The sequence below is a fragment of the Mixophyes fleayi genome, chromosome 1, assembly GCF_038048845.1.
Source record: "Mixophyes fleayi isolate aMixFle1 chromosome 1, aMixFle1.hap1, whole genome shotgun sequence".
Lineage (NCBI taxonomy): Eukaryota > Metazoa > Chordata > Amphibia > Anura > Limnodynastidae > Mixophyes > Mixophyes fleayi.
This window is the reverse complement of record NC_134402.1, coordinates 112,422,112-112,430,539: the sequence shown is the minus strand read 5'-3', so window position 1 is coordinate 112,430,539 and position 8,428 is coordinate 112,422,112.

The following is an 8,428-nucleotide window of genomic DNA, read 5'->3' as shown; positions in this document are numbered from 1 at the left end:
GAATTATTGTAGAAGAGAAGGCAATGGATGAAAGAAGAAGGAAAAGCAGGCCCCATCAACCCTTGACAATCTAGTCCTGTGCTGAACAGGCTTGGCTGAGTCCCTATATTACAGGGGGACTCAACACTGCGGGTTTCCCTGTTAAAGTAGGACCAGCCAAACCTGGCACAGACTAGTGCTGGTTAAGTTTTTTGCGAGGGGTCCCACACTGTTCGTTCCATTGCATTAGCTGTAACCAGACCAGGCTATGAGCCTTAGTGCTGGTGTAGCCCCACCCTGCATAACCACAACATGCAGACTTCTGTAATCTAATTTGGCTCTGTCTACCCATCACTCAGCTCTGGTGTAAGATGACCACTTTTATAAATTGACTCCTACCTGTTCCTTAAACCATAAGGGTAAAGAAAATCCTAATATGGTTTCTTAGGGGGATGAACACTGCTGTGCCCTTGGTCTAAGCCAGTGATTTCCAATGAGTATTTCACAGTTGTGGATTAAGACATTCTGGGCACCGGGCTCTATATATAATATGGGCTCACACACTCTCACCATGTCTCTCTCTCTCAGTGAGGGGCAACATGAAATAGGAGTGCAGCCCTCCTACCGTCAAAGGGACCACATAGACGTCATTCATGTTTGAATTTCTGGGGTGTAAAAATACACATTTCGCACTGCTCATGCATACCAAAAGTTATCTGTGTTTAGAGTTGTGTGTATGTTGAGAGTTAGCCATGCATCCCTTACATCTGGAGAGGAGGAATGGGGGCAGACAAGCATAATCTGAATATATAATATATAATCTCCAGATACGATTCTTAGGAGATGTACATTTTGTGGGTACTAGATGCATCTTTCTCATCACTAGCCTGGTTGCCACATTTCTTGGGAGTACACTTAACTCATTCATGATGAGACAATCAGGGATATGGTAAAATTATCTGAGAGGCAAGGTGAACAGGAGTGGCTATAATGTAAGCGTATAATGTAAAATAATTGGTCATGTTGTATGTGTAATGTTTGTACTCTCATTATGACATTTTTGTCGCAAGATACATACAATCCCATTATTATTATTAGGTTTCCTTTATGACAATTGTGCTGTTTTGGGAGGTGAAAACACAGAAATCAATGTCATCAGTAGTCAGGGGCTGGCTGGCAGACTTTAGCCCGGGGGACAAGCACACAGCACTGACCCAAAAGTAGCGGTCCTTCCTTAAAGGGTGGTTTTAGGTACAATATATATATATTGATCAATATTAAAAGAGGCTATTTTAGTGTTGCTTAATCCAAACATACTTTATTATTATAAATAATAATTCTTAAATAATAAAAATAAACAATGCAACAAACAAACAGACCTCACTTTATATTGCATTTTATTTGATATGTTCCTTTTCCCTACACCATTTTTTTTTCTTTTTAAACAAACCTGGCTGATTATAATAGGATTTATTAAAATGCAAAAAGCCCTATATACTAATAGGGTTATTTGTTTTAGGGTTAACCTAAACCAAATAATATTAGGCGTGGTACTGGAAGGAGGAGTAGAACACCAGGTGCTAGATTTACTAAACTGCGGTTTTGAAAAAGTGGAGATGTTGCCTATGGCAAACAATCATATTCTAGTTTTCATTTACTTAGTGCAATCTACAAAATGATAGCTAGAATCTGATTAGTTGCTTTAGGCAACATCTCCACTTTTACAAAGCCGCAGTTTAGTAAATATACCCCTAGGTGTTAATCTGACACCCTGGCCCAGAGTTGGGGGGCCAGGGGGTACTTTAGACAGAAGGCCCCTATGATGTAACATGGTTATCATTTTAGACAAATACAAAAGCAATATTGTGGGCATTACAGTTAGGTGCATGCAGTTTTGCCTTCTCGAGCAGTACACGGTGAAGCGGGACATACCTCCCAACTGTACTAAGCGAGACAGTCACCCAAATTCAGGACTGTCACACCAGATACAGGATAGTTGGCAGACTGTCCTGCTCTCTCCTACCTGGTCTTGTCACTTTCACCACTTGTAACTGCTGGTTTCTTAACTCATTTGCTGCTTGCCTGGATCCTGGAATGTTGGAGGCCCTATTTGGAAAAACAAATGGGTACATAAAATTTTGAAATCTCCAGACAGTCCCGGGGGTAAATGTATCATAGTCCAGGTTGTGCAAGTCGCCGGAAATAGGCGAGAGGACAGCTTACATTTAAAGCGGCGCTGCCTTGTAAAGGGAAGTTTCCCTTTACAAGGCAGCGCCGCTTTAAATTTAAGCTGTCATCTCGCCGATTTCCGGCGACTTGTACAACCCGGACTATGATACATTTACCCCCCAGTGTCAAATTAATAGCACTAACGTTTTATAATTAGGCCTTCCTCCAGCCCCAACATTAAAATAATAATATTCACATTTGATAAATAGATCCATTTCCCTTGAACCAATCCTGACATTAGATAGGAAATTTAATATATAAACCTTTTTACTTCCCTCCAAACAGCCCCACCAATTAATTAAATTGCCCCCCACCACCCCCAAACAAAATAGCACCCTTCTACCTCCCGCACTAAATTAAGACCCCACTTCCCTCACACATTATTATGACATACTCCACTCCCTGTTAGCAACAAGTTTGGCAAATTATTTGAGGTCTACATTTAACAGGGAGATGGTCATATAGTAGCGTACAGGTTAGGGTCCTTAACCTCTTTTGTGATAACACCGATGTTCATTCTGGCTCTGTTGAACTTCTTGTCCTGAAGGATGGAGTGAAACCTAAAAATAAGGGACAAAAAGTTGGCAATAATTTTTTTTTATGTAATACAGTTTTATTTTTGCAAGGTCAACTCAAAAGAACAATACAACTGACAATCAGAATACATCTGAACATACTAAAAGAATAAACACATAGTGGCTACAACCAGCGTAGCATTAATAGACTACTGATGACAGCATAGGAATAGAAATGAATAGAAAGAGAGACCAAGAAATTACATTGTGTAGTAAAGAGGGGACAGAGGAGAAGGGGGGTAAGAATGAAGAGGAGAAAGAGAAGAAGGAAAAGTGACTATTTCCATATAAAAAGGAGCAGAAAGTAAGAAGAACAAACAAATGAATAAAAGGGGGGAAATAGGAGGGAAAGACGGCAGTGAGAGGTTATATGAATAGCAAGTGAACCTGAGAGAAAGTGATCCACGGGTCCCAAACCTTGGCGAAAGCCCTTGAGGAATTGCGAATGATGCTGGTCATATGTTTCAAATGTTGCGACTGCCAGACTCTATTAATTATGGTCTGGAGAGAAGGGGGAGCCTGCTGCCGCCAGTCAGCTGCAATTTGGCAAGTGACCAGTGGCGGGCTGGGACGGGGGGCAGGGGGGCATGAGGCCCCCGGGCCGGTCATCCATTGTACATTTCGGGTCGCCTAGTTAGTAGGGGGGCGCCATACCCGCCCACCGGTACCTACTATTCTAACTATTGAAAGAGAGCCGGCGCATCGGCTCTCTCTCACTGCAGCGTCCTGATGTGAAAAAAAGAAGTCAGGACGCTGCAATGAGAGAGAGTCGATGCGCCGGCTCTTTTTCAATAGTTAGTATAGTAGTTACGGGCGGCCCAGAACACAGGAGCTGCTTTGAGGAGCCAGCACAGACAATGCAAGAAGAAGGAGGAAAAAGAGTGCGGAGGTAAGTAAATTACAGTGGGATGGTGAGAAGGGGGGGGGGCTGATGAGAAAGGGGTGCTGTTGAGAAGGTGGGGCTTATGAGAAGGAGGGACTGGAGACTAGAGGGGGCTGATGAGAAGTGGGGGTGCTGATGAGGAAGGGTGGCTGGAGACTAGAAGGGGCTGATGAGAAGTGGGGGGCTTATGAGAAGGGGTGGCTGGAGACTAGAAGGGGCTGATGAGAAGAGGTGGCTGGAGACTAGAGGGGGCTGATGAGAAGGGGGGCTTATGAGAAGGGGGGACTGGAGACTAGAGGGGGCTGATGAGAAGTGGGGGGCTGATGAGAAGGGGGCTTATGAGAAGGAGGGACTGGCGACTAGAGGGGGCTGATGAGAAGTGGGGGGCTGATGCGAAGGGGTGGCTGGAGAATAGAAGGGGCTGATGAGAAGAGGAGGCTGGAGACTAGAGGGGGCTGATGAGAAAGGGGGGACTGGAGACTAGAGGGGGCTGATGAGAAGTGGGGGGGCTGATTAGAAGGGGTGGCTGGAGACTAGAAGGGGCTGATGAGAAGAGGAGGCTGGAGACTAGAGAGGGATGATGAGAAGGGGGGACTGGAGACTAGAATGGGCTGATGAGAAGACGGGGCTAATGAGAAGGGGGCAGGAGACAAGAGGGGGCTGATGAGAAGAGGAGGCTGGAGATTTCAGAGGGCAGGAGGGTGGAGAGAAATGGAGGATTTTTTTATAGTATGATACATACTATAAAAACATAAGTAATATAAAAAATAAATCAGTCAAATATTAAATCTGCAATAATCTCTATTAAATGTGAGGAAAGTTGTAACCCGTAATTTGATTGTGGGGCTGGTGAGGACATAGACATGTGTATTACATGGGAATGTTAATAATTTAATGTCGGGGATAGTGAGGGGTTAAATCGGTCTGTTTGTTAAATGTAGAGGTTATCAATTTAATGTCTGGGCTGATGGGGGGGTTATGTTTGTTTATTAAATGGAAATGTTATTAAATGTTATTAATTTATTATAGGGGATTGATTGGGGAGAAGGAGGCTTTAAATTTATTGTTGGCTGGTTAGAGGGAAGGAGGCCTAATTATTAAACATGGGTGCTATTAATTTGATGTCGGGGCTATATGGAGGAAAAAAGACATTACACTTAAATGCTATTAATTACATTCTGGAGCTGATTGGGTGGAAGTAGGCCTGTTTATCAAACAGAAAAAGCTACTGATTTAATGTCTGTCTGGTTGTGGGGAGGGAGGCCTAGATTCTTCACTCACTGCTCAACTTTTCAAAACGTGAATAATAACTATCTCTTATCCAAACAGGAGCCCAACATTCCAGGATCCAGCCAAACAGTAACGGAGCATAAGACCAGCAAACAGAAGACACCGGTGATGCGTAACCATTGAAAGGAAGCATCTACTCCCACAAAGGTACGTTGTGAAGGGAGAGAACCTAGTGGCCCAGTGGCAAACTCGGTGCAGGAGCCTATGCAGTCCGTGCATAGTCAGCAGCATCATGTACTACTTTATATGGCCGTGTCATCCATTGACAGATTATTGTACTACAAGCTGTAAATTCTGTCAGTGGGTGATGCGGCCGAATCCAGCAGTATGTGATGGCCACTTATGCGCGGACTGCATAGACTGCCTACACCTCGTTTCTGAAATGACAGTGTACAGTGCTCCTCCCCTAGACTACAGGAGCCTTGCAGCAACAAATGACTGTGTGAGTGTGATCGCCACAGTATTGATGTTCCCAGGGTGTCAGAATAAAATCCATTATAATCAGACAGGTATGTGAAAAAGGGAGGAACATATACAATAAATAACATACAATATAAAGGGAGGTTTGTTTTTTGTTGCATTATTTATTTTCATTATTTAAGATTTACATTTATAATAATAAAAGTACAGCTGGATTAAGCAACACTAAAATAACCTCTTTTTTTATATTGATAAATATATTATAGTTAAAACAACCCTTTTAGGATAGGCCGCTACTTTATGAACCAGTGCTGTGTGCTTGCCCCCCGGGCTGAAGTCTGCCAGCCCTCCCCTGCAAGTGACTGCCTAGAGAATGTGTCTAACCAACTTATTTTGATGCCGAGTTGCCGAAGGTACCCCAAGTGGTAGAAGATAAAAATTTAGGCTCCAGTAGTACATCCACCTGAAGAATTGCTTAAATCAAGAGTTAAATCTCAGACCAAAAATGTGTCAGCTTTGGACAGGTCTACCAGATATGAAGAGAAGAGCCCTCCTAGGAGCAAAGCAGCGATAAGACTAGTCGGGTAGGATTTTCTGCAGTCGCTAAGGCACGTAGTACCAGCAAAACAGAATCTTGTAGACATTCTCTTTTATTCTGACACAAATCGAACTGGAGGCAGTGTTCTCATGAATCTCCGACCATTCTTCATCTAGCAAAGTTTCGCCAAGGTCACGTTTCCAAGCTAATCCATGGGGTCTCAGAGGCCTGGAGTAGAGGGAGCATATTCGTAGTATAACGTAGAGATATGACCCTCTGTCTAGGATTGGCGTAAGCATAGAGATTCAAAAGTAGTAGGAGGACAGGAGGAAAGACGAACTTTTACAGTAGCATGAAAATGGCGTAGCTGGAGATATTGATAGAACTGTTTTGAGGGGATATGGAAGCGAGATTGAATGTCAGAAGATTGAGGGAAAGCCAAAGAAGAAGATAAGTGGTTGAGGTATCTAACTCTTCACGAATACCATGGCAAAAATGCATTATGGTTAATACCTGGGAAATTAAATAATGGAATCACAGGAGATGGGTGAAGCGACAGGCCATACTTTGAGAAGAGGATAGCGAGTGTGAAATGACAGGGTGGAATAGGGAGCTTTTAGCCCTGGGGAGACATAGGAGGGTGGATGTCGACAGCAATTCCACACCTTCAGCCTCAATTTTAGACCAGACTAGAATTTGATGAACCGCACCACAGGACCCATTGAGCAAGTTGGGCGTAGAGATCGTATCGTCGGAAATAAGGAATCCACAATCCCCCACCCCGTGAGAATCTCTGCAGAATTTTAAGCCTAACTCATGGGTGCTTACCAGCCCAAATAAATTTGGAGACATGAAATTGGAGAAGCTTCAAAACATAGAGGGGAACACAGATGGGCAGGGTTTGGAATAAGAAAAACAGTCTAGGAAGAATATTCATCTTATCAGCATTTACACGGCCGATCCAGGAAATATAAAGATGCGACCAGGTGGAAAGGTCTGATTTTATTTGGGTAATGAGACGAGGGTAATTTGCTTGAAAAAGGTGATGGTAGTGTTTGGTAATTAAAGCCCTGAGATTTTACATTTTTTGGAGACGCCAACGAAATGAAAAAGAGCGCTTGTCAGGGGCAGGAATATTGAAGTCCAGAACCTCCATCTTGTCCGAGTTGATCTTGTAACCTGAAAAGTGACCATAAAGATCCAACTCAGTCAAGAGAGAAGGCAGAGAAGAGGTCGGATGAGTAATGGACAGTAGGACATCGTCAGCATATATGACAATTTTATGGGTATTTGCGCCCACAGGTATATCATGTATATCCTGATTGGCATGGATCCTGGCAGCCAAAGGCTCAATAATGAGATCAAATATAAGGGGGGAGAGGGGGCAACCTTGACGTGTGCCATTCGAAATAGCGAATGGGACCTAGGTCAGACCATTCGCAGAGATAGTGGCCGAGGGGGAATGATACAAGGCCGAGATGCCATTCATAAACTTGCCAGAAAATCCCATTGACCGCAGTACCCCATTCATGAAGGACCAGGAAATGCAATAAAATGCCTTTTTGGCGTTGAGCGCCATAAGAAGAGAAGGGAGGTTATCTGTATTAATCACATGAATCAGGTCAATCACCCTTCTGGTATTAACAGGGGCTTGCGCTCTGGGATGATACCCACCTGGTCAGAATGAATGAGGGAAGGGAGGAGCGGGTTTAGTCTGGAAGCCAAGATAAAGGTCTGTAGCTGGCACAAAGAGAATGATCCTTCCCCGGTTTCAGGACAACAATGATGTTAGCCTTAGTGGTGGCAAAGTCAAAAGAAGCCCCCTCGACCACCTCATTAAAAAACTTTGTTAGGTGCGGACCGAGAAGCCCTACCAATTTTTTGCAATGCTGAGGATTAAGACCATTTAGAATTTAGAGACTTAATAGTTGCCAAAACCTCAGGTAAGGATATATCTGAATTCAGCGCAGATTGCTGTGATGAGGAGATTTTAGGAAGAGGAGTGGTTTGAAGGTAATCCTCCAGGGTAGGAACTGAGATGTCTCCACGAGTGGGGGTTGCAAAGAGATTGTAGAGGGAAGAGTAAAACTCTTGAAATTCTTGGACTATAGCTGATGGGTCATAGGTGACATCTCCTGAGGAGGACTGTCTGATTTTATCAATGTGATTCAGGGCGGGTGGTTTTCTAGCTAACACCAAATCAGCCTTATCGGCTTTATCATAATAATGCTGTTGAAGTTTCTGCATAGTGATAGTGCCTCTGTTGGAAAGGAGTGTGGCGAATTGGCCCTTCAGCGAGTCAATCTGAGAGAGCAAAGTTGGGTCATGACGAGCCTGACGTTGGGCAAGGAGCACGCCAATCTTGTGTTCTAAAACGGCAACCTCTTCACAGCTTTTTGTTGGCAATAATTTCTCATAGTAAGCTGTTGTGAAGCCATCAGGGTCCAGGACAGCTGTGTTTTTAAGGGTCTTGAAGGTTCCTCAGTAGAAATTTCCACATTGAGGGAGGCTATT